Source organism: Lathyrus oleraceus, chromosome 1, assembly GCF_024323335.1.
Source record: "Lathyrus oleraceus cultivar Zhongwan6 chromosome 1, CAAS_Psat_ZW6_1.0, whole genome shotgun sequence".
Taxonomy (NCBI): Eukaryota; Viridiplantae; Streptophyta; class Magnoliopsida; order Fabales; family Fabaceae; genus Lathyrus; species Lathyrus oleraceus.
Window position 1 is genome coordinate 270,830,200 of NC_066579.1, and position 27,940 is coordinate 270,858,139.

The window sequence follows — 27,940 nt, forward strand, 5'->3', positions numbered from 1 at the left end:
TCATCTGTGTACCACAATGCCTTGCTCTTGAAGCAACCTCAACCCATGATCAAATACAATCAAGGGAAGTTATTTAATTAATCATTTCATTCATATTTGAATTTATTTGAGTGTCCTCAATCATCAATTCATCAAGATATGAGTCATGGACTTGAGAAGTTGATCAGTCAAGTCATCTGACTATTCTGAAATACACTGAGACCTAACTTTTTATGGGTTGGTCAAATGGAGATGATCCCAAAAGAAAAAATGTTCTTAAGGACAATATGAACAACTTTCATGTTCATAAAAAATTGATTTGAAGCTTGGAAGGTCATCTCCCATTCCAATACATTATAGGTCATTTTGACTGAAACCCTAATTTTGGGTCAACTTCCCAAGAACATTAATCACTCAGTTTTCATGATTTTGAGGTGGGATCAAATGCATTGGAACTCTTAAGATGTCTAATTCAAATGTTATGTTGAACAAAATTTCAAAATCTCAAAGTAAATACATGTGATAATGCAAAACATTATAGGTCACTTTGGACCAAATGCATTGAAAGTCAAAAAAGTCCAACTTCAAGTGCCCATAACTCTTTCATAAAAAATCCAAATGATGAAACATTTAAGTCCATTTTGATGTTCTTGAAAATATATACAACTTTGATGTTGGAGGTTTTTTGATTTGGGTCTTGCATCATCAAAACAGAAGGACTTGAACATTGTCCAAATTTGGAAACATTGCCTTTGCATGTTTTGCACCTTACACTTTAAACTCAAAATTCACTAATTTCCACACTTCAAATGGATTTTTGTCCAACATAACATTTGTTCCTTACATCAAGACCTTTCAAAACATTACTCAGATGCTCATGTTTGGATTTGGCAAATGGCATTTTCGAAGAGGAGAAGTTTTAGGCATAATTGTGCATAACATGTTGGAACTCATTATACAAGCTTGTGCATTGCCAATTACACGTCCATTTCAGTTCAATTATGTCTCAGATTGCATTTGGCATTGAATTTGGGCCTTTTGAATGATCATGCAAGCCCATGCAAAGAGTATCCATTTGCCATGCACACGGATTGAATCACACTTGCCTTGCCTCTCCATCTATAAATAAGAGCACCATTCCATTCAATTTTCATCCATGAATCAACCTGAAGTGCTGCAGAAATCAAAACCGAGCCACACCTAAAGGAACTATTTCAATTTTCTTCAATTTCTCAGATCTGAAATTCAACTAAATCAGGTTGAATTTCTAGATCTAAAGTTCCTAGACCTCTCTCTCATACTCCATTGATCTTCTGTTTGGCCAAAGGAAGCAAGGAAGCAAGCTCAAAGTTCCAGAATTTAAAGGTGATCATCAACTGGTTTTCTCTTCGAAACTCATTACTCTTTGATCTATTTTCCTGGCCAATGTGTTTTCTGAAGTCCTCACTTGAGAGGAAAGCTAGTGGTAACTTCAATTTTGTGTTTTATTGAACTGCATTTTTTATACCTGAATCTTCCAGCTCAGATTTCTTACTCTATAGGAATTTTGAGTGTGATTCAAGGTTACAGGGGTGTCATTTGGTTACCTCTTTTTGCTCTGCAATTTTTGAACGTGGTCGGAGTTTGGCCGGAGAAGACGGTGGCGCTGGCCACCGTCTGGTCTCCAGATTCAATCTGGATCGTTCATCCCTCTTCCCAGATGCAATCTCCACTGTCCAATGTTATGACTTTTAATAATTGTTTGTGTGACACATTGACCTGAAGCCTACCATGAGCGCGCGCTTCTGGAGCGTTTGATCAGCCACGTCAATTAGTGAGGCTTGATCAGACGCTCCTTGTTTTTTTGAATTTCCTATTTTCTGATTTAATTTCTTTTATTTCCATTATTTTCAAAAATTCATATCTCCTTCATTTTAATTCCAAAAAATATGGGACCAATTGCATTCTTCTCCAAATAATTTCTAGTTTCTAATTTTGATTTTTAATATCTTTTATTTTGTCATTTGATATTTTTTATGAATTTTCTCTTTTCTGGTTATATTTAATTCATTTTAAATAGTTTTTGATATTCAAAAAATACAAAAATATTTTCCTAACCTATTTGAATGATGATGGATCTATGAAAAATATTCTCATCAATTTTTTAATTGATTTGAGATTTATTTGAGATTTTAGTTCAATTAGGTTACTTTTATTCATTTTTAATTAATAAAAAATAGTTTCTGACTTTTAAAAATGCTGAATTTTTTTGTCAAACCTTGTTTGACCTTGTTGAACTTGGGATAAATCACTTGGACCTTTCAAGGTTGCTTTGATGTGATTTTGAAGTTTGACCTTTCTTTTATTTTTTATTCAAGTTTATTTTAATATTAAAAATGCCAAAAATATTTTGCTTATTGTTTGACCTCCAATCTTCATCCCATTTCTGATTTCTCATTGTTTGAGTTTTTGACTTCCGATGTCATTTGGTCAACACACATGGATTGGTACATTTGATTTCACCTTATGCACTTTATTCTTTCCATTTCCTTTTCTATTATTCATCTTCTCCTTCTTCTTCTTCTTTCTTCTTTTTGATCAATGAGTTGAAGGTTGATAAGTTAGCATTGATTAGGGAGATTTAATCTTCTTTGATTCAAATCTAATTCATCTTGATCAATTGATCAAGTGAATGGCTTTGCATTAAGGATAGGTTGTTTCCTAAATCATGCAAAAGGCTTAAACCAATACAAGATCAATCTTTTTTTTCTTTTGGCATGGCAAGTTGTTGGAACTTGGTTCACTAATCAAGACTTCTAACTTGTGTTTGTTGCCTACATTATTATTGACCGGCCTCAGATAGTTGTGACTTCTACATAAGTCCAATTACGATTGCTTAACATAGCGCTAAATTTGCCTTATGGCACTAACTACTAACACTAATCATTAACAATTAACCTTTACTTTTTGCTCTTTACTTTTATGCAATTTATTATTCTTGCACATATTATTCATTTTCTTTTCTCTTTGCTCATTTGAGCATATAATTGTGTATATACTATTGTGTTTGTGTTTTGTTTGATTGTTGTGGACCAAATACAAAAAAATGGACAAATGGACTTAGATCTTAGGACTTTACCTATGCAAAAATTTGGAGTCAAAGAGCAACTAGTGTCGCAACCTGAAAAATGGAATGCGAAAAAAAACAAACGGCGAAGAAAGACAGGAGAGTCGCCACCGTGCGTTATTTATCCCAAAGGAGGGAAAGGAAACGCTCGAAGTAAACCTGGAAAAAGGAAAGGACAAGACAGGGTCTCGCAACCAAATCCTGGGTTCGGGAGTCGATTATGCGAAGGGAAGGTATTAGCACCCCTACGGATCCGTAGTATTCTACGGGATCCACTTTTGTAGTTCTTATCTAAAGGGTGTGGGTTTATCTAATGTACTATTTACTAAAAAAAAGGGTCAAAAGGAAATGACTCGCACGGATGTCGCATCCACTGCATACGTATCCCATCTGAATATGAGAATCAGAGTCTTCGTAGCTCGGCTACCTAGGGGTTTGGGGGAAATTTGCTCGCTAAGACATCGCGTCTTATGCCTACGTATCTCATCTGGAATGAGAATCAGAGAAAATCGTAGTTCGGCTAACTACGGGGTTATGGATTGGGTTTTGGACGAACGACGTTACTACGCAATCTACCGGATGCTCGACCTTTGAAGACTTACTCGCCTGTAGTAGAAGGAGTTAACGTGTTCTTAGGAGAAGAAAAATCAATGAGTTGGTAGGGTTAGGGATGCTCATGCAAAACGACAGTCCTTGACGAAGGAACCGCGTTACCTGTGGGGATACGAACACAAACAAAACAAACATGTATAAAGTAAACGTGCCAACAAGGCAATCAGAAAAAATCTCCCAAATGGTATCCCACAAGCAAAGTGGAATATCCAGCGAGCTATCCCTGCAAAAGTCATGTGAGCCTTCACAAAAACTCAACAAAAGGGTTAGTGAAACACGATAAGGATTAGGAGAAAACATGTTATGACAAACGTAAGTCATATTAGAGCAAAACAGAAAAAAAGCAAATGCTACTGTCGCGATCGCTACTGTCTCGCCTAGCGAAGGCTTGGCGAAGCGTCGCTGCGTGCTCGCCTAGCGAAGGTGCTAGCGAGCGCCTGTGGGTTTTGGATTTTTCATGGATAACAGTATGGTTTCAGAAACCCCAAACCCTGTGGCATACACTTCAGAAATTAAACGATTAAGCATTTAAGGCATTATTTATACATTCATACATAATTATGAACCCGTGGGCAAAAACCTATGAAATTCATCCATCATACCTCAAACATTCAGAGTATTCAACTTCAAAGCACAAAGGTAATGGGAATAAGGGCAAACCTGATTGGAGAGATCGGTTGAAATCAAATGGCACGGCTGGATTTGCAAACCAATGTTAGGGTTTGCTTGAGTTGAAAGTGTGTGAGTCAGAATGAACCTTTCAGAGTTGCCTGGAGGTTGCTGCAGATTAATTCTCACTCTCTCTGTCTAGGTTTCTCTCCAGGTTTTGTCCAGGGTTTTGTTTCAATGAAAACTCTAGTATTTATAGCCTAATATTGGTAGCTTAGTGGGCTTTTGAGAGAGGTCCAAGTCCGAGATTTTTCCTTTTATTTATTTATTTAAATTTTTTTTTTCATTTTTCGTTTTTTTTTTGCATAACACGTGGGGTTCGCCTAGCGAGCATGACAACTCATGAACAAACCTTTACTCCTTCAAGATTAACGTTTTGACTGACGAATAGACCCCTGTTGGAAGTAACTCAGGTCTTTCCCTTGTGTTGACTGATCATCTAAATAGAACCCACAAAGTATCCTGGATGATGTTCAAGCTTCTTGGAGCTAATCCCGATTGACATGATGAAATGCAATGTATCTAATGTTAAATGACCTAAAAATGAATGCGTGGATAAGGAGGGAAAATTTTGGGGTGTTACAGCTGCCCTTATTCAGTCATCAGCTAACCCGAGCAGGATGAAAGCGAACAGCTTATCAGACAAACAGGGTGAGCTGTGATTGAATACCAAAGACAGACCGAAAATTTATGCTCCAAGAACACCACAAAAATGCTGAAATACACCGCGCTGTTTATTTCTCTTCCGATCCTCTGGTTGAATCTGAATCAGTCCTCTGACTTAATCTGGAATTTCGATCCTCTGGCTGAATCTATACTCAATTTAGTCCTCTGGTTGGATGTTAATTTTGATCCTCGGGCTGGATACGGTTTCAATCTTCTGGCTAGATCTTTTTTGATCTTCTGGCTAGATCTTCTTCGATCTTCTGGATAGATCTCCTTTGTTTCAATTCTCTGGCTGAATCTATTTTCTTTGATTCTCTTCCTGAATCTACTTCGATCTTCTGGCTAGATCTGAATTGTTTCGATTCTCTGGCTGAATCTATTTCCGGTCTTCGGGCTAGACCTGACTTCGATCTTCTGGCTAGATCTTCTTCGATCTTCTGGCTAGATCTCCTTTGTTTCGATTATCTGGCTGAATCTATTTTCTTTGATTCTCTGGCTAGATTTTCTTCGATCTTCTGGCTAGATCTTCTTCGATCTTCTGGCTAGAACTGAATTGTTTCGATTCTCTAGCTGAATCTATTTCCGATATTCGGGCTAGACCTGACTTCGATCTTCTGGCTAGATCTTCTTCGATCTTCTGGCTAGATCTGAATTGTTTCGATTCTCTGGCTGAATCTATTTCGATCTTCTGGCTAGATCTGAATTGTTTCGATTCTCTGGCTGAATCTATTTTCTTTGATCCTCTGGCTGAATCTATCTATTTTTCGGTCTTCGGGCTAGACCTGACTTTGATCTTCTGGCTAGATCTGGATTATTTTGATGATAAATTCCCATCATCAGGATCTCGCATCTAGGGCATGCGCTGGTTGACCCTCTTTCGAAATCTACAGTCTTCATGTTAGATATGCAGCTTCAAGAATATCCCATTTTTGGGCTTCGTACTTATTCTTCAGGCTAGAACATGTTATAACGACTCTTCGATTAGACTTTGTTTTTTTAATGCGATCCGCGGGCTGGATCCTCTTGTAGGTTGATTTTCTGTTGAGTTTTCAATCTATTCCTCCAGCTGGCTTGCTGGGGAAATAACGCTCGTAGTCGACTCTCTGGCTGAATCTTCGAAATGACCCTCAGGCTGGATTTCTGGAAAACGATTCTCAGGCTGAATCTTCGAAATGACCCTCATGCTGGGTCACACACACACTTGATCCTCTGGCCGAATCTCATGACTTTGGTTGTAAAGTAATTTTTCAGTCTGCTTTGAAGAACCTATTTATCAGCTTATGTGTATGTTTGATATGCATGCAAATGCAAATACAAATGTTATGCATGGTGCAAAAGAAAAAAGAAATCTGCTTGGGGAAGCAACTCTGGCAGGGAGCGGATCGCTGTATCAATCCTTGAATGCTTTTTGGGAAACGATTCGTCTGCCGGGTCCGGGGAGCCATCGAAAAAAAATCGTCCTTTTTTGAAAAGTTGACCTTGCTAGGAAAGTATCAACTATGGAAACTTTGCTTTGCGAGGCTCTGCGAGGAGAGTCTGTGAGGAAAGCACTTCCTGGGGAAATGTCGTAGGAATCGACCTTTGCTGGGGATATGAACATGCTAATCGTCCTCAGGCTAGGGATTAAAACAAATTTGTTAAAAAAAATAATCTGCTGGGGACGAGATGAACACTGGGAACACCACCCTCTTGTATGTTGGGTATACGACTACTCCGCTGTTGCTGGGAAGATACAGTCTGGCACTGTCGACTCCGCTGGGGATATACAGTCTGGATACTGTCAACTCTATTGGGGATATACAGTCTGGATACTGTCAACTCTACTGGGGAGCCTGCTCTGCAGAGGAGAGGCTTTGCCAACCGCTTGGGGGTGAGGATTCATGACTTGGCATCCGGTTCCTGTGAACTGTAACCAAAAAATACACGTATGCCCCGGGGAATTACTCGGTTTGAATTCACCGTCCGGGATTAAGCACATTCAAAGCAATTTTGACTGTTTTCCTACGTAAGTCATCTGCAAAAGCCACCATTACATTCAAATGCAATATGTTTCCTCAAGAATTCAGACATCTTTTGCAAACAAACTGATAAATGAAAAGTAAAGAGGCTTTTTAACTGAATTATTCGACTTTTGTTGGTTGAAAAATTTGTGCCAGGAATAGGCGAGTACATCAGGAAGCTGATCCCTGGAAACATGTTATGACAAACGTAAGTCAGATTAGAGCAAAACAGAAAAAAAGCAAATGCTACTGTCGCGATCGCTACTGTCTCGCCTAGCGAAGACTTGGCGAAGCGTCGCTGCGTGCTCGCCTAGCGAAGGTGCTAGCGAGCGCCTGCGGGTTTTTGATTTTTCATGGATAACGGTATGGTTTCAGAAACCTCAAACCCTGTGGCATACACTTCAGAAATTAAACGATTAAGCATTCAAGGCATTATTTATACATTCATACATAATTATGAACCCGTGGGCAAAAACCTAATGAAATTCATCCATCATACCTCAAACATTAATAGTATTCAACTTCAAAGCACAAAGGTAATGGGAATAAGGGCAAACCTGATTGGAGAGATCGGTTGAAATCAAATGGCACGGCTGGATTTGCAAACCAATGTTAGGGTTTGCTTGAACCGAAAGTGTGTGAGTCAGAATGAACCTTTCAGAGTTGCGTGGAGGTTGCTGCAGATTAATTCTCACTCTCTCTGTCTAGGTTTCTCTCCAGGTTTTGTCCAGGGTTTTGTTTCAATGAAAACTCTAGTATTTATAACCTAATATTGGTAGCTTAGTGGGCTTTTGAGAGAGGTCCAAGTCTGAGAATTTTTCTTTTATTTATTTATTTATTTATTTATTTTTTCGTTTTTCGTTTTTTTTTTTGCATAACACGTGGGCTTCGCCTAGCGAGCATGACAGCTCATGGACAAACCTTTACTCCTTCAAGATTAACGTTTTGACTGACGAATAGACCCCTGTTGGAAGTAACTCAAGTCTTTCTCTTGTGTTGACTGATCATCTAAATAGAACCCACGAAGTGTCCTGGATGATGTTCAAGCTTCTTGGAGGTAATCCCATTGACATGATGAAATGCAATGTATCTAATGTTAAATGACCTAAAAATGAATGCGTGGATAAGGAGGGAAAATTTTGGGGTGTTACAGCTGCCCCTATTCAGTCATCAGCTAACCCGAGCAGGATGAAAGCGAACATCTTATCAGATAAACAGGGTGAGCTGTGATTGAATACCAAAGACAAACCGAAAATTTGCGCTCCGAGAACACCACAAAAATGCTGAAATACACCGCGCTGTTTATTTCTCTTCCGATTCTCTAGCTGAATCTGAATCAGTCTTCTGACTTAATCTAGAGTTTTGATCCTCTGGCTGAATCTATACTCAATTTAGTCCTCTGGTTGGATGTTAATTTTGATCCTCGGGCTGGATACGGTATCAATTTTCTGGCTAGATCTTCTTCGATCTTCTGGCTAGATCTCCTTTGTTTCGATTCTCTGGCTGAATCTACTTCGATCTTTTGCCTAGATCTGAATTGTTTCGATTCTCTGAATGAATCTATTTCCGGTCTTCGGGCTAGACCTGACTTCGATCTTCTGGCTAGATCTTCTTCGATCTTCTGGCTAGATCTCCTTTGTTTCGATTTTCTGGCTGAATCTATTTTCTTTGATTCTCTGGCTAGATTTTCTTCGATCTTCTGGCTAGATCTTCTTCGATCTTCTGGCTAGATCTGAATTGTTTCGATTCTCTGGCTGAATCTATTTCCGATCTTCGGGCTAGACCTGACTTCGATCTTCTGGCTAGATCTTCTTCGATCTTCTGGCTAGATCTGAAATGTTTCGATTCTCTGGCTGAATCTATTTCGATTTTCTGGCTAGATCTGAATTGTTTCGATTCTCTGACTGAATCTATTTTCTTTGATTCTCTGGCTGAATCTATCTATTTTTCGATCTTCGGGCTAGACCTGACTTTGATCTTCTGGCTAGATCTGGATTGTTTTAATGATAAATTCCCATCATCAGGATCTCGCATCTGGGGCATGCGCTGGTTGACCCGCTTTCGAAATCTATAGTCTTCATGTTAGATATGCAGCTTCGAGAATATCCCACTTTTGGGCTTCGTACATATTCTTCACGCTAGAACATGTTATAACGACTCTTCGATTAGACTTTGTTTTTTTAATGCGATCCGCGGGCTGGATCCTCTTGTAGGTTGATTTTCTGTTGAGCTGTCAATCTATTCCTCCAGCTGGCTTGCTGGGGAAATAACGCTCGTAGTCGACTCTCTGGCTGAATCTTCGAAATGACCCTCAGGCTGGATCTCTGGAAAACGATTCTCAGGCTGAATCTTCGAAATGACCCTCATGCTGGGTCACACACACACATGATCCTCTGGCCGAATCTCATGACTTTGGTTGTAAAGTAATTTTTCAGTCTACTTTGAAGAACCTATTTATCAGCTTATGTGTATGTTTTATATGCATGCAAATGCAAATGCAAATGTTACGCATGGTGCAAAAGAAAAAAGAAGTTTGCTTGGGGAAGCAACTCTGGAAGGGAGCGGATCGCTGTATCAATCCTTGAATGCTCTGTGGGGAACGATCCGTCTGCCGGGACCGGGGAGCCACCGAAAATAAATCATCCTTTTTTGAAAAGTTGACCTTGCTGGGGAAGTATCAACTATGGAAACTTTGCTTGGCGAGGCTCTGCGAGGAGAGTCTGTGAGGAAAGCACTTCCTGGGGAAATGTCGTAGGAATTGACCTTTGCTAGGGATATGAACATGCTAATCGTCCTCAGACTGGGGATTAAAACAAATCTGTTAAAAAAAATAATCTGTTGGGGACGAGATGAACACTTGGAACACCACCCTCTTATCTGTTGGGTATGCGACTACTCCGCTGTTGCTGGGAAGATACAGTCTGGCACTATCGACTCCACTGGGGATATACAGTCTGGATACTGTCAACTCTACTGGGGATATACAGTCTGAATACTATCAACTCTACTGGGGAACCTGCTCTGCAGAGGAGAGGCTTTGTCAACCGCTTGGGGGTGAGGATTCATGACTTGGCACCCGGTTCCTGTGACCTGCAACCAAAAAATACACGTATGTCCCGGGGAATTACTCGATTTGAATTCACCGTCCGGGATTAAGCACATTCAAAGCAATTTTGACTTTTTTTCCTGCGCAAGTCATCTGCAAAAGCCACCATTACATTCAGATGCAATATGTTTCCTCAAGAATTCAGACATCTTTTGCAAACAAACTGATAAATGAAAAGTAAAGAGGCATTTTAACTGAATTATTCGACTTTTGTTGGTTGAAAAATTTGTGCCAGGAATAGGTGAGTACATCAGGAAGCTGATCCCTGGAAACATGCTATGACAAATGTAAGTCAGATTAGAGCAAAACAGAAAAAAAGCAATGCTACTGTCGCGATCGCTACTGTCTCGCCCAGCGAAGGCTTGGCGAAGCGTCGCTGCGTGCTCGCCTAGCGAAGGTGCTAGCGAGCGCCTGCGGGTTTTGGATTTTTCATGGATAACAGTATGGTTTCAGAAACCTCAAACCCTGTGGCATACACTTCAGAAATTAAACGATTAAGCATTCAAGGCATTATTTATACATTCATACATAATTATGAACCCGTGGGCAAAAACCTAATGAAATTCATCCATCATACCTCAAACATTCAGAGTATTCAACTTCAAAGCACAAAGGTAATGGGAATAAGGGCAAACCTGATTGGAGAGATCGGTTGAAATCAAATGGCACGGCTGGATTTGCAAACCAATGTTAGGGTTTGCTTGAGCTGAAAGTGTGTGAGTCAGACTTGGCATCCGGTTCCTGTGACCTGTAACCAAAAAATACACGTATGCCCCGGGGATTTACTCAGTTTGAATTCACCGTCCAGGATTAAGCACATTCAAAGCAATTTTGACTGTTTTCCTGCGCAAGTCATCTGCAAAAGCCACCATTACATTCAGATGCAATATGTTTCCTCAAGAATTCAGACATCTTTTGCAAACAAACTGATAAATGAAAAGTAAAGAGGCTTTTTAACTGAATTATTCGACTTTTGTTGGTTGAAAAATTTGTGCCAGGAATAGGTGAGTACATCAGGAAGCTGATCCCTGGAAACATGCGATCGCTATAAATTGAACAAGAGAGACTATCCTAATGGCAATGTGGAAACGGGGTCCCACCGAGTTTCGACTCTGCTATGGCTCGTATGTCCTCAAGACGCTCTGCTCATCTTGCTTTCTCAAGTGAATGATTAGTCGATCTTTTACCTTCGAAGATTGTCGGATTGAATGAAACGGTGATATAACCCGGATGAACTCAGATCGCAGTTATTCGCTTATTCCCTAACTTTTACGTGGACCGCGCTTTTGGGTTTTCAATCCACCGGGATACCCTTTTTTGCCTGGGCCGCCCTTTCGGGTTTTCGACTCACCGGGTGTGCATTTTTTTTTATATCCCTAATGTTTGCCCGAACCTCTTCATTCTTTTTTTTGGTTCGTCAGGATGCCCCCTTTTTGCTTAGACTATTCTTTTAACTGTCCAGCGGGTCTATTTTATGCGAAGTATTTTTTAACTGCGTCTGAGTTGACAGGGGACGGGAAGTCTTCGCCATCCATGGTTGTTAGTATCATAGCTCTGCCAGAGAAAACTCTTTTAACCACGTATGGACCCTCGTTGTTCGGTGTCCATTTGAACCTGTGATCTGTGTTGGGAGGAAGAATTCTTTTGAGTACTAATTCACCGACTCGATACTCCCGAGGGCGCACTTTCTGATCAAACGCTCTCTTCGTCCGTCTCTGATATAGCTGGCCATGGCATATAGCTGCTAGTCTCTTTTCCTCAACTAGGCTTAGCTGATTGTATCGAGAACGGACCCATTTTGCTTCGTCCGACTTCATTGTTGGTGCAGGGAAAAGTTATTCTGGCACAAAATGGCATATGAACCCCCTCCGGTGTAATCAACACTGCACCAACTCCGCGACCATTGACGTTGACCGTCCCATCAAACATCATAATCCATTTGGATTCAGGGTCAGGCCCCTCCTCCGGGAGTGGTTCCTCGCAATCTTTCGATTTGAGAAACATGATGTCCTTATCAGGAAAGTCGAACCTCATAGGTTGGTAATCATCAATCGGTTGCGCGACAAGATAGTATGACAAGACACTTCCTTTGATGGCTTTTTGTGAAGTGTATTGGATGTCATACTCTGTCAGCATCATTTGCCACCTAGTAACCCTGCCGGCTTTTCAAAAATATACTTGACTTGATCCATCTTTGATATCAATAGAGTCGTGTGAGTCAACATATACTGTCTTAGTCGGCGAGCAGCCCATGCCAAAGCGTGGCAAGTTTTCTCGAGCAGTGAGTATCTTTGTTCACAGTCGGTAAACTTTTTGCTAAGGTAGTATATTGCATGCTCTTTTCGACCTGACTCGTCATGCTGACCGAGCACACAACCCATTGACCTTTCTAACACAGTCAAGTACATGATCAACGGTTTTTTCCTCTCGGCCTGTAGACTGACCCTGATCTTGATCTCTTTCTTGTCGTCTTCGGTACCAATGTTGATGGTCTCAACCACCTCCTGATAAGGTGTGATAGCTCGGTCCTCCTATTTCAACAACCTGGCTAACTCCTCAGGCAATTCACAATCTTCCTCAACCCCTTCTTCGGCTTGATAGATAGGATTGTCGAAGTCATATTTGGCCATAGCAGTGTCGTTAGCAGTGAGATCCGGGTGATCAGTTTTACGAGGTGTTTTTTGGAAAGAAAAACAAAAAAGAAACATGAAAAAGAAACATGAAAAAGAAACATTGCCGTTTTTGTAAAAGTAAAAATAATTGAAAGAAAGAGAACACAAAATTGTTTGCAAAAGCTGTCCTTTATTGATGATGAAAATAATTGCGAAATGTAACTAAATGGATGGCCCTACAGATGAGTCATTACACCTTGGTCAAAGTGTAAGACTTTGTTATGCATGTGATAAAAGGAAAACAATAAAAATTACTCCTTCAATAGAGTAAACCGGACGACTTTTTCAGACGACCAATTGTCGAGCTTTTCTCCTGGGACACACGAACGAATCCAGCTATCTAAGTCACAGTCGCTGTCAGCCTTGTCTTCATCTGCAGCATTGACGGTGTGGGGAGAAACCAAACCCCCGCTGAAGAAAGTACCGACTTCATTCTTCTGAGACCCCGGAGTATACCACAAACCAAACTTATCTTCTTTTATGATTGGCTCCACAAATTTGCCCCAGCCTTGGGCATTACCAGCCTTACCCACTTCAACAGCTTGCTTGTATGAAGAGATAGAAGTCCCGACCTTCTCAGACTCAGGTGAAAAGACAGTTTCGGGCGCGACCTCACTGATGATTATGGCTTCGAAGCCCTGACACAGCATCTCATGCATCTCGCCATCCATCTCCACATACTTAAACGTAGACAGGTGGCTAACAAAAATATCCTCTTCACCACAGATGGTGACGATCTGACCTTCTAGTCCATATTTGAGCTTCTGGTGGAGAGTAGAAGTAACAACACCGACAACATGAATCCAGGGTCGACCTAGCAGACAGCTATAGGCAGGCTGGATATCCATCACATAAAAGGTACTCTTGAATACCTGCGGTCCAATCTTAACTGGCAACTCAACTTCGCCACAAACAACTCGCTTAGAGCCATCAAAAGCCCTTACAATTAAATTACTCGGCCTCCGGATGGCGTCATCGCAACCCAACTTCGTTAAGGCTTTCTTTGGGAGAAAATTCAGAGAAGAACCTGTATCAACCAAAACATGGGAAAGCACCGTCCCTTTGCATTCCATTGTGATATGCAAGGCTTTGTTGTGATTCCTTCCCTCAGATGTTAGGTCATAATCGGTGAAACCTAACGCATGGCTAGTGTGTACATTCGGAACTATCGACTCCAGCTGGTCAACAGTTATCTCTGGGGGAACATAAGTCATATTCAGTACTTTCAACAAGGCTGCTCTGTGTGCCTCAGAGCACATCAATAGTGAGAGAATGGAGATCTTTGAGGGTGTCTGATTTAGCTGGTCGACTACCTTGTAGTCACTTTTCTTGAAAATCCTCATAATGCGGTCTTAGGAGGAGCTTCCTCGGTAGTAACCTCTTCGGTGGATACCTATTTTCCTTTAGCCTTGGCAGCTGCCTCAGCTTCAGCATTCGTGCGCAATGTTGATGGTGCAAATAGGCGTCCACTGCGAGTGAAGCCATCAATTCCTCCAACATTGTCTACAGCGGAGCTACCAATGTCAATGTCTTCTTCGTTAACTTTCTGCCCCTGGCAGTAGATATCAGCCCCATAGTGCCACGGGATAGCACTGTCTTTCTCATACGGAACAGGTCCTGGTACCGCGATGGTGACCGGACCAATCAAAGTCGGTTGAGGGTTGTCAGAGTAAATTGGTGCTGGACTTTCTGGGAAATATATTGTTGTTGGAGCGGGTCTCTCGGGAACATTTAAATCGTCACTGTCGACACATCATTCTTCACTGGACGAGTCTGATCGAACTGAAGACAACCTTCATCTATCAGTTGCTGAATACCCCTTCTCAAACTATCACATCCGTTCTCGGCGTCTTGACAATTTCTGCACTCTTCCCCACAGCCCAGGAAAATCTGTCCTTTCAAGAGTCGGTCTTTGACCACCGATAACGAAGTCTTCACTTTAGTCACATCAGAAACCAAATTCAAAGTTTCCCCACTATCAACAACATTAATCCTCTGCCCGCCGTGAGCAGGCATCGGGTTTTGGATAACATTAGGCACCGGAGAAAAATTGATGGCCTGGGCATCTCTCAAATCTTGTACCTTTAGCTGGAGAGCCTTGCAATTATCTGTAGTATGGCCAGGTGCGTTGGAGTGAAAAGCACATCTGGCGTTGGCATCATAACCTCTAGGCAGATTGTTGGGATCGACCGGTGGGGCCAGAGTTCTCAACGTAACCAGATTCATGTCAATCAGCTTGGGAAGTAATACAGAATAAGGCATTGGGATTGGCTCAATGACCCGGTCCGCCTGCCTTGGACGTTGTTGATAGGGTCTCTGCTGACCCAGATTACCTCCTTGTTGTTGATTGTTGTACCTGGGTTGCTGTTGTGGATGATACTGCGGTTGAGGAACAGGTGTTGGAATAGTGACTGCGGCCACTTGATCTTGATAATAATTAGGGCGTCCTCTGCCCCTGCTTCTGCCGGCATATACAACGCTTGTCTCACCTTCTCTTCTTCGCTGACCGTTACCAGCAAACGGTTTCTTGGGAACTGATGAGTTGGAAGCACTGTTGTCTTGAATTCGGCCCATCTTCAACAGACTCTCGATTCTTTCTCCAGCAATCACTATCTCTGCAAAGCTGATTGACGGGCAAGCAGCCAATCTCTCGATATAATTGCCTTGAAGAGTGTTCATGAACATGTCCGCCATCTCCCTTTCAGACATAGGGCGTTGGACGGATGCAGCAATCTGTCTCTAACGCTGAGCATATTCTCTAAAGGTTTCCTTGGCAGTCTGAGACATTCCTTGCAACAAGGTCCGATTTGGAGCCATGTCCAAGTTGTATTGATATTGATTGACAAAAGCCTCTGCCAAGTCTTTCCAGCTCTTGATGGTAGTACGAGACAAATGAGAATACCATTCACGAGAAGCTCCAGTTAAACTGTCTTCAAAATAGTACATCCACAGCTTTTCATCTTCAGTGTGAGCACCCAACCTTCCTAGATAAGATTGGAGATGAGTGCATGGGCAAGAAGCCCCATTGTATTTCTCAAAAGTAGGGGGTTTGAACTTGTGAGGGATCCTTACTCCCTGAACCAGACCAAGATTGGTGACATCAAAACCTAAGGAATTTTGAGACTCCAAAGATTTGAGCTTCTCAGCAAGCTCATCCATACGGCGAGTGGTCTCGAGGGCCTCGTCGTGCAAAGAAAATTGATCATACTTACAATCTTCAGTAATGGGGCGCCCGTTAATCCGAATCCCTTGATTCACATTGTACCTTCCGCCAATACCATTCCCAACATTTCCCGTGTTGCCAACATTACCCGGGTTTCCATCAACATTTGCGTTACCCGCGTTTCCAGTGTTCACAGGGTTATCAGTGTTCCCAGGGTTACCAGGGTTCCCAGGGTTACCAGGGTTCCCCTCAGCACTTGGTATTTCCACCTCTGGATCGGGCCTCGGTTGCTCAACCAATTCCTTCAGCTTCGCCTAGCCTTCTGCCATACCAGTCATCAATGTCATGAACTGATCCATCCTTTCACGCATATCAGCCAGTTCTTTCTGTATCTGGTCCATTGCTAGTCGTGGACGGTTTTCCTTTGTCGGGTACCTGTGAACTCGCTTGGGACCAATAACTTCCTGATACAGGGAACAAACTTTAGACACTGCGGTGACACCTGCAAAACAAACAAGGGTTAATATGCATGGTATGCGATGCACTGCTTATTCGATTTTAAGGCCCCCCCTTAAAAAGGGAATACCCTGCAAATGAATAAGCATGAGATGTTGGATGCAAATATGCAGATGATGTTATGCAATGCAATGGCATGTCAATCAGAATTGCTGGATCCGCTTGAACATCTGTCAGGTTGCACTGCCTGGAGAGAAATTAAGAGGATCAAGCAAAGCACACCAAACAAAGGTCATGGGATGGATCATGTTATCCTTAATATCAACCATCCATTTTTGGTGGATTATGGTTTACACCTTATCAACACCCAAGTTTCATTGATATTAAGGATACCTGAACGGATCAACCATGAATCAAGGGTTTGTTGTAAGTCACGAGCATGGAGTTTAGGTTAAGAACCACCCAAAGGGAGTGTACTAAGGTTTAAACCTGCCAAACAAGTTCTACAAAAGGTTCCCATAGGCATAATCCCATCTTTCAGATATTATCGGAGGAACGACTACTCGTATTCCAAAAATATTCTCAAGAGAGACTCTTATGAGTGTAGTATCGCGTAACAATCGTATCAAATCTTACACTTGAACGACTTTCGCACTACGTCCTACGAATAGGCCAAGATGGGTTTGGTAAACTAAGGTCCTTGGCTTCTAAGGTCTATATTGGAAAAAGTAATGTCTAACCACAACTTACTTGTGTGACATTATTGATCCCAACTTGACCTCTACCAAGTGAATGGGCTTGCAAGTCAACTTGCTAAGGAATAACTCCACACAAGTCAACAAGATTATGCCATTCTCCTATCCTAAGTGCACTCGAGTTCGGGTATAGAACTCATCTCACAAACAGAACCAGCAGATACGACAGTCATATGTACACAATGCAATAAAGCAGGTAAATGCTGAAAGATATGTAACTGTACAAAAGAATAAACACCTAATAAACAAACAACCTACAAAAGCTAGGAGGGACTCGCTTAGGGAAACCGGGTCCCCAGCAGAGTCTCCAGCTGTCGCAACCTGAAAAATGGAATGCGAAAAAAAACAACCGGCGAAGAAGGACAGGAGAGTCGCCACCGTGCGTTATTTATCCCAAAGGAGGGAAAGGAAACGCTCGAAGTAAACCTGGAAAAAGGAAAGGACAAGACAGGGTCTCGCAACCAAATCTTGGGTTCGGGAGTCGATTATGCGAAGGGAAGGTATTAGCTGTAGGAGAATAGCCATCCAAGGCGCAGCGGAATTTAAAAATTTTCTCCATTTAGTGATCCTTACGAATGGGCATGATCAGTGATAGAATCGTTACCTCTTGTGGCGATTCAAACCTTTGGTGCAGATCTCTGATAATGATCAAAACTTTTGATACAAATCCACGGGGCGATCACGAACGTTGAACGATGACAACGTCTCTACTCAGTCCACACGAACGGATTCCTTCAATCGCAGTGCTAGCTGTTATGAATGAAGGCTTTAAGTGAGAGAAAGAGGGAAACAAAATTCCAAGTCTCTACTTGAATTTCTGTCTGAGTGGAGTGAAGTGCTTCTACCCAAGGGGTTCTATTTATAGAACCACTTGTGTGGGCTTCAAGCCAAAAAGCCCACTTAAGTGTATTTTGCCCATATCTCATAATATGCCAAAATCACTTAAGTATTTGGTACCTTACCATATTTCGTTTCCACTTAAGTGCACCGTACCTTACGATGTTCCTTAATTATTCTATCTCTCATCAATCCGTCCTTTGTGTGTGACCCTATAGGTTTTCGCGACGTTGGCAATTATATTAAATTACACATTTAACATAATAAACAGTGAGCGGTATCTAGCAACACATCACTGCTACCCAAGTCACGAAAATGTCATGTGATCTGACAAAACCTCCTGTGATAATAATTATGTGTATAATTACCCCTTTGCCCTTATGTCTATATTGAACACAAGGTATAGACCGTGTCACCCTTGTCCAGTTCAATATTGGGCCCATAGACATTTATCCTGTTACGCAGTATTGGCAAATTCCATCTAGGACACTCACGTCCCTCAGCATGCTTCGTGGAGTACCCATTAACTGTCTATATGGTTATCCAGTTACGGATAACATTGGATCAGCAATAAAGCACTCGACTCTACATCTAGGATCCATAGTGGTTTCAGGTCGAAGAGTAGTATACACTATTATCACCATGAGAATAACTTATGACACTTTGCATAACTTTCTATATAGTATTCTCATAGCGGGTCAATCCGGTATAAATATTACTCCTAATATTCATACCTATGTTTAAGACTTGATAACTCTTTATCCATGATCCATGAGATGTGATCATCAGTCTACAAACATAATAGTCTTAATGCTTTAATGTTATCCCACTTCACATTAAAGCTCGACTACGAATACTTTAAGAACAGTGCCCTTATGTTTAATGTGTTCTCATGATTAAGTCACACTTAATACATTAAACGGACTATCTATTCTAGGGACTTTATTAATCAACCATAATAAAGAAAATGCCTTTTATTATTAATAAATAATTCAATACAAGTACCAAAAGTATTGGCCTCTAGGGCTTACACCAACAATCTCCCACTAGCACTAGAGCCAATCAGGCATACCCCGTATGCCCATTGATCTAGTATGGCCATCATGCTTCTGCTGCGCAAGAGGCTTTGTCAGTGGGTCAGCAACATTGTCAAGTGTAGGTACTTTACATATTTTCGCACAACGCCTAAGTATGTGTTTGGATCGTTGGTGAGATCTAGGCTCCTTAGCTTGTGTGATAACACCATTGTTATCATAATAGAGACCAATGGGATCCACAATGCTATGGACTATGCCAAGTTTATTGATCCAAACAGCTTCCTTTGCTGCACTTAAGGCAACAATATACTCGGCCTCAGTTGTAGAATCAGCAACTGCATCTTGCGTTGAACTTTTCAAGCTCACAGTGCCATCATTTAAGCAAAACACATAACCAGATTGGAATCATTCATATTAAAGCGTCTCAGCACTTTGTCTATGTACTCTGACTTAGGCCAAGCATTTCATGATCTATCTCTATAGATTCTGATAGGCTGCTTCACGCAGATCCTTCATAGAAAAGCATTTCCCCCACCAAGACTTTACTTGTTGCAGGGTAGGGATATCGATTCCAATGAGTAATATGTCATCTACATATAATATCAGGAATACGATCATGCTCCCACTAACCTTCTTGTAGACACAAGTCTCATCTTCGTTCTTGATGAATCCATACAGTTTTACTGTTTCATCAAAACGAAGATTCCATGAGTAGGTCACAGGCTCATCTTGATCCATGAGTAATACATCACCTTGATCAGATATCCATATATCTCAGGTAGGTGACGTATCCTGCCTGACCTACGCTGGTCTTGTTCTATTTGAGCAGGTTGCTCTTACACAACTACTTGTGTTTCCTGCTCTAATTCCTCCATAGGTGTATCGATACTTTGTGATTCTTGAATTTCTTCAAGTTCTACTTTCCTCCCACTAATTCCTTTGGAAATAAAATCCCTCTCTAGGAAAACTCAAGTTCGAGCGACAAACACTTTGCCCTCAGAAGGATTGTAGAAATAATATCCTCTTGTTTCTTTAGGATACCCCACAAATAAGCATTTGTCAGATTTGGGCTCAAGCTTAGTTGAAATTTGTCGTTTCACATAAACTTCGCAACCCCAAATCTTCATGTAAGACATATGTGGTCTCTTACCACTCCATATCTCATATGGTGTCTTTTCAACCTTTTTGGATGGAACACGGTTAAGTGTGTAAGCTGGTGTCAATGGTGTATGTCCTCAAAAGGAGTTTGGAAGATTGGTGTGACTCATCATGGATCGGACCATGTTCAACAGGGTTCGATTTCTTCTCTCAGATACACCCTTCCATTGGGATGTTCCAGGAGGAGTAAGTTGGGATAGGATCCCACACTCTTTCAGATGGTCATCAAACTCTAGGATTAAATACTCACCACTTCGATCTGATCGAAGAGTTTTAATATTATTACCTAGTTGGTTTTAACTCGTTAGGTTTCACCCTTTTGTATTAATGTTATTAATAGGCATTTCAAGATCAAGGACATACAGTCCATTGTTCATTTGTGCAGTAGCATAGAATATATCATTCAAATAAATTGAGCAACAATTGTTCTTTATTATAAATGAAAAACCAAACTTGTCCAAACAAGCAATGGAAATAATATTCCTGCTAATTGCAGGTACATAATAACAGTTCTCTAACTGAATTATTAAACCACTAGGTAAAGTCAATACAAAAGTTCCTACGGCTAAAGCAGCAACCTTTGCTCCATAGCCAATTTGTAGGTCCACTTTACCTTTTGCCAAATCTCTACTCCTTTTTAGTTCCTGCACATTTGTACAAATGTGAGAACTGTATCCAGTATCTAATACTCATGATGCAGAAGTAGATAAATTAATAACAAAAATACCTGAAGTTGAAGTCTCTACTCCATTCTTCTTATCTTCCAGGTACTTTGGGCAGTTCCTCTTCCAGTGTCCGGTCTTACCGCAATGGAAGCAGGTGCCTTCTTTTGCTATGCCTCCACTAGGCTTCAAAGCAGCAGTGGGTCTGGGATTGGCAACTTCCTTTCCCTTCCCCTTATCACTATGCTTAGTGGGCCTTTTGTTCTGTCTCTTTCCATTTCCGATCATCAGAATTGACCCCCTTTTGACTTCAGATTCTGCTCGGCAGTTCTTAACATGGCGAGTAGTTCAGGAAGAGATTTGTCCATATCAATCATATTGAAATTTAGGACAAATTGACTGAAACTATCTGGCAACGATTGCAAGATCAAATCAGTTGCAAGTTCCTTTTCGAGGGGAAAACCCAATCTCTCAAGGTTTTCCACATACCCAATCATCTTGAGTACATGGGGACCTACAGGGGCTCCCTCAGCTAACTTGCTTTGAAAAAGGGATTTTGAAACTTCAAACCTCTCATGCCTTGCTTGCTCTTGATAGAGCAACTTCAGGTGTTCGATCATATCGAACGCTGACATGTTCTCATGTTGCTTTTGCAATTCTGAGTTCATGGTAGCCAGCATGAGACAAGCAGTTTCATTGGCATTATCGACATGCTTCTTATAAGCATCTCTTTCTGCCTTAGGTGCAGAACTAGGAGGTTCCTCTTCAGGAACAGGTGTCTCCAAGACATACAGCTTTTTATCATGTTTGAGGACAATCCTCAGGTTTCGGTGCCAATCCAGAAAATTTGTCCCAGACAATTTTTCCTTATCAAGGATTGATCGCAGGATGTTGTTAGAGGTGTTTGCTGTCATGGTAATCTACATAAGGATTAATGAAAATATAAGTATCATTGACATATTCAATTAGGCCTTTAATTAAATATGCTCCCACTATTTTATTCAAAACAAATGACCCTCATCATCTGATTCGGAAAATCCCGTTGGAAGATTTTCTAGTGGGTCGAGATCCATATTTCACTTCGTTCTAAGTCCGCGTAGGCGGATTACACAAAACTAGGTTATTTAGGTAGGAACTCCTTCCAATTGTATCTCATACAACTCTCGAAAATTACAGTTGGGTGAATGACTCCTTATTCCAATCCATCATATGGATTATTCCCAACTCTTGCTTCTAAACATATATATAATCTTATTATAATTTGTTTAGTTAAGTTTGACCCATTGTTTTAACAGTTGGATATTACAATTATCCCATCGCACCTTACTAATATATAGATCATGCACCTCGCGTAGGCGAAACCTACATTATCCATTACTAGTCTTGATGAGTGTTAAAACTTGGAAAGCATAAACTTAATATTTAATTTTGAGGGAATTGCAATTTTTCTGATCTCACCGGCTTGTTTATCATATAAACCGTCTCTCACATGCATCAACATACATTCACATGCATCAACATACATACAAACAAAAATGAAACAGTTATGGCCCCTAGCGCAATTGTTCTCCCAAGCCAATGAGAGAACCTAAGCTAACCTACAACGATCTAAGCTTCTCCAAGCAAGATCTTCAAGGTTGTTCCTTTGGCACTGACTTCTTTGCTTTCTTCATATCATTACATTACATGAAAGAAACTCGTTTTACATACGAGGGAGTGAGATGAGAAAAGAAGTTACATTTGGGAGATTAAGAGAGAGGCACGACACGCAGGTCGTATTTTAAAAACCCAAAATAAAACAAAGGAAAACTAAGGCCATCACCGATCACCACAAGACAATAATAAACACTTTATTATTATTATAATCAATTCCTTTAATTAATTAAAATCAAATTAAATTTCAACGACCGATCATCACATTTTAATGAACAATTCATTTAAAATCGATGTCGCTTTTCGTATCAACACTTGACACTTTTAAAGCACTGAGTTAGCCGAATGGGTGAAAATTTCCTTGCGTTAACCGGTTAACCATATGCGTTAACCGGTTAACTGTTTCGAAATCTGAAAAAAAATTGTTTTCTGCCTTGCGTTAACCGGTTAACCAAATGTGTTAACCGGTTAACACTGTTTGAAAATGTCTTGGAAAACTGTTTTCTGCCTTGCGTTAACCGGTTAACCAAATGCGTTAACCGGTTAACACTGTTTGAAAATCTCAAAAAAATTATTTTGCATTCCGTTAACCGGTTAACCATACGCGTTAACCGGTTAACACTGTTCCAAAAAGTGCTTAGGAAGCACAACTCTTATGCGTTCAAACCCCAATCGCATAACCCTCTGACAACACAACCCTTGTGCCGTCACTAACCCTAATGCACCAATTTCAGACCGTCAAACACGTCTCGATTGTTAATTCAGTATGATTGATCAACACGTCATTGCTTCACCATACTAATGTCGGATCAAGAAGCAAACGACCATTGATCGCTCAAAGGAAAACAATCATCGAGGTTTTTGAATGAACGAAACAAGAACATTATATCATATATAATGTATTTTGCATCAGAGTTACATATATCACATATATGTAACTTGATCGATCTCAATTTAACCTATGATTCATTCTGTTTTAATCATATTATTACATAACAAAAACAGATATCAGATTCATGGTTTCGTAAGTGGCTCTGATACCACTGTAGGAGAATAGCCATCCAAGGCGCAGCGGAATTTAAAAATTTCTCCATTTAGTGATCCTTACGAATGGGCATGATCAGTGATAGAATCGTTACCTCTTGTGGCGATTCAAACCTTTGGTGCAGATCTCTGATAATGATCAAAACTTTTGATACAGATCCACGGGGCGATCACGAACGTTGAACGATGACAACGTCTCTACTTAGTCCACACGAACGGATTCCTTCAATCGCAGTGCTAGCTGTTATGAATGAAGGCTTTGAGTGAGAGAAAGAGGGAAACAAAATTCCAAGTCTCTACTTGAATTTCTGTCTGAGTGGAGTGAAGTGCTTCTACCCAAGGGGTTCTATTTATAGAACCACTTGTGTGGGCTTCAAGCCAAAAAGCCCACTTAAGTGTATTTTGCCCATATCTCATAATATGCCAAAATCACTTAAGTATTTGGTACCTTACCATATTTCGTTTCCACTTAAGTGCACCGTACCTTACGATGTTCCTTAATTATTCTATCTCTCATCAATCCGTCCTTTGTGTGTGACCCTATAGGTTTTCGCGACGTTGGCAATTATATTAAATCACACATTTAACATAATAAACAGTGAGCGGTATCTAGCAACACATCACTGCTACCCAAGTCACGAAAATGTCATGTGATCTGACAAAACCTCCTGTGATAATATTTATGTGTATAATTACCCCTTTGCCCTTATGTCTATATTGAACACAAGGTATAGACCGTGTCACCCTTGTCCAGTTCAATATTGGGCCCATAGACATTTATCCTGTTACGCAGGATTGGCAAATTCCATCTAGGACACTTATGTCCCTCAGCATGCTTCGTGGAGTACCCATTAACTGTCTATATGGTTATCCAGTTACGGACAACGTTGGATCAGCAATAAAGCACTCGACTCTACATCTAGGATCCATAGTGGTTTCAGGTCGAAGAGTGGTATACACTATTATCACCATGAGAATAACTTATGACACTTTGCATAACTTTCTATATAGTATTCTCATAGCGGGTCAATCCGGTATAAATATTACTCCTAATATTCATACCTATGTTTAAGACTTGATAGCTCTTTATCCATGATCCATGAGATGTGATCATCAGTCTACAAACATAATAGTCTTAATGCTTTAATGTTATCCCACTTCACATTAAAGCTCGACTACGGATACTTTAAGAACAGTGCCCTTATGTTTAATGTGTTCTCATGATTAAGTCACACTTAATACATTAAACGGACTATCTATTCTAGGGACTTTATTAATCAACCATAATAAAGAAAATGCCTTTTATTATTAATAAATAATTCGATACAAGTACCAAAAGTATTCGCCTCTAGGGCTTACACCAACATTAGCACCCCTATGCATCCGTAGTACTCTACGGGATCCACTTTTGTAGTTCTTGTCTAAAGGGTGTGGGTTTATCTAATGTACTATTTACTAAAAAAAGGGTCAAAAGGAAATGACTCGCACAGATGTCGCATCCACTGCATACGTATCCCATCTGAATATGAGAATCAGAGTCTTCGTAGCTCGGCTACCTAGGGGTTAGGGGGAAATGTGCTCGCTAAGACATCGTGTCTTATGCCTACGTATCTCATCTGGAATGAGAATCAGAGCAAGCCGTAGTTCGGCTAACTACGGGGTTATGGATTGGGTTTTGGACGAACGACGTTACTACGCAATCTACCGGATGCTCGACCTTTGGAGACTTACTCGCCTGTAGTAGAAGGAGTTAACGTGTTCTTAGGAGAAGAAAAATCAATGAGTTGGTAGGGTTAGGGATGCTCATGCAAAAAGTCAGTCCTTGACGAAGGAACCGTGTTACCTGTGGGGATACGAACACATACAAAACAAACATGTATAAAGTAAACGTGCCAACAAGGCAATCAGAATAAATCTCCCAAATGGTATCCCACAAGCAAAGTGGAATATCCAGCGAGCTATCCCTGCAAAAGTCATGTGAGCCTTCACAAAAACTCAACAAAAGGGTTAGTGAAACACGATAAAGATTAGGAGAAAACATGTTATGACAAACATAAGTCAGATTAGAGCAAAACAGAAAAAAAGAAAATGCTATTGTCGCGATCGCTACTGTCTCGCCTAGCAAAGGCTTGGCGAAGCGTCGCTGCGTGCTTGCCTAGCGAAGGTGCTAGCGAGCGCCTGTGGGTTTTGGATTTTTCATGGATAACAGTCTGGTTTCAGAAACCTCAAACCCTGTGGCATACACTTCAGAAATTAAACGATTAAGGATTCAAGGTATTATTTATACATTCATACATAATTATGAACCCGTGGGAAAAAACCTAATGAAATTCATCCATCATACCTCAAACATTCAGAGTATTCAACTTCAAAGCACAAAGGTAATGGGAATAAGGGCAAACCTGATTGGAGAGATCGGTTGAAATCAATGGCACGGCTGGATTTGCAAAACAAAGTTAGGGTTTGCTTGAGCTGAAAGTGTGTGAGTCAGAATGAACCTTTCAGAGTTGCCTGGAGGTTGCTGCAGATTAATTCTCACTCTCTTTGTCTAGGTTTCTCTCCAGGTTTTATCTAGGGTTTTGTTTCAAAGAAAACTCTAGTATTTATAGCCTAATATTGGTAGCTTAGTGGGCTTTTGAGAGAGGTCCAAGTCTGAGATTATTTCTTTTATTTATTTAATTTTTTTTTTGTTTTTTGTTTTTTTTTCGTTTTTCGTTTTTTTTGCATAACACGTGGGCTTCGCCTAGCGAGCATGACAGCTCATGAACAAACCTTTACTCCTTCAAGATTAACGTTTTGACTGACGAATAGACCCCTGTTGGAAGTAACTCAAGTCTTTCCCTTGTGTTGACTGATCATCTAAATAGAACCCACAAAGTGTCCTGGATGATGTTCAAGCTTCTTGGAGCTAATCCCGATTGACATGATGAAATGCAATGTATCTAATGTTAAATGACCTAAAAATGAATGCGTGGATAAGGAGGGTAAATTTTGGGGTGTTACAACTAGGCATTGGACCTTTAGAGTGCTATAAAAGTCAAAGATCAACTAGGCATTGGGCCTTTAGAATGCTTAATATTGAAAGATGATCATGAAGGACCAAACCTCTAAACTCACTCTTGCCCATTCTTGATTTGCTTCATAAAACTCTTTGATGTGTGTGTTCTTGTGCTAGGGATTCCACCTTGATTCAAATTTGAGGAACCATTGCCATGAGCTTCTAAGAGAAAGAGTTACAAGATGCCTTGAAGAGCCTTCCAAGAATTCATTTGATTGATGATTGCTTGAGTTTATGCTTATGTGATTGCTTATTCCAAAGGATGGGAGAAACTTGGATCATCAATATGATCTCAAGAGAGGAACTCCTTTTGTGGTTTTGTTCTTATCTCTCACCTCTTGTATGCTTAGGATCTTAGCCCTTCTTCTTCTTCTCTCCACTCTAACCCAAGCCAAAACTTTTTGTGCAAACATTTAACATTTGTTTTCAAACATTAGAAACCTAAGCCTTATGCTTTTGATTTTCAAACTTTTTTTTCATAACACTTATTTTGAATTGAATCTTTAAGTCAACTTTGACCATATTTTGTAAATACTTTTCATTTGGTAAATACTACTCATTCAAATACTTTTTGTGGTTTCAATGGCCACTCTCTTAATCAAATTTTTTTCATAACCTTTAGCTATTAGGTTTGAGTTATCCTTGAGGTAGATGTAATACTCACCTATATCCTTAGTGATGGACAATGAGTCTTCCATGCTTATTATAGGGTTAACCCCTCACTAGCATGTTGAAGCTATCCTCATGTCAATGCCACCTCCAGTTGTTCATACTCTGCCTCGTGTTAAGGATACCATCTACCACTATGAGCCATCTGAGGCTCCATACGTGTATGAGAAAATGGACAAAATGAAGGATCAATTTCTCGAGCTGCATAAAGAGTTGAGGACTCTGAGAGGAAAGGACTTGTTTGGGAAGAGTGCTGATGAGTTCTGCCTAGTACCTAATGTGAAAATCCTGATGAAGTTCAAAGTCCCTGACTTTGAAAAGTATAAGGGAAATACTTGTCCGCTAAGCCACCTTGTGATGTACGCTAGAAAGATGTCAACTTAAACTGATAATGATCAGTTTCTAATTCACTACTTCCAAGACAGTTTGACTGGTGCTGCTTTGAGATGGTATATGGGGTTAGATAGTGCAAGCGTCCGTACTTTCAACGACATAGGAGAGGCCTTTGTCAAACAATACAAGTATAATGTGGACATGGTTCCTGATAGAGATCAGCTGAGGTCTATGTCTCAGAAAGATAAAGAGACATTCAAAGAGTATGCCCAGAGATAGAGAGAGCTTGCTGTCCAGATTAGTCC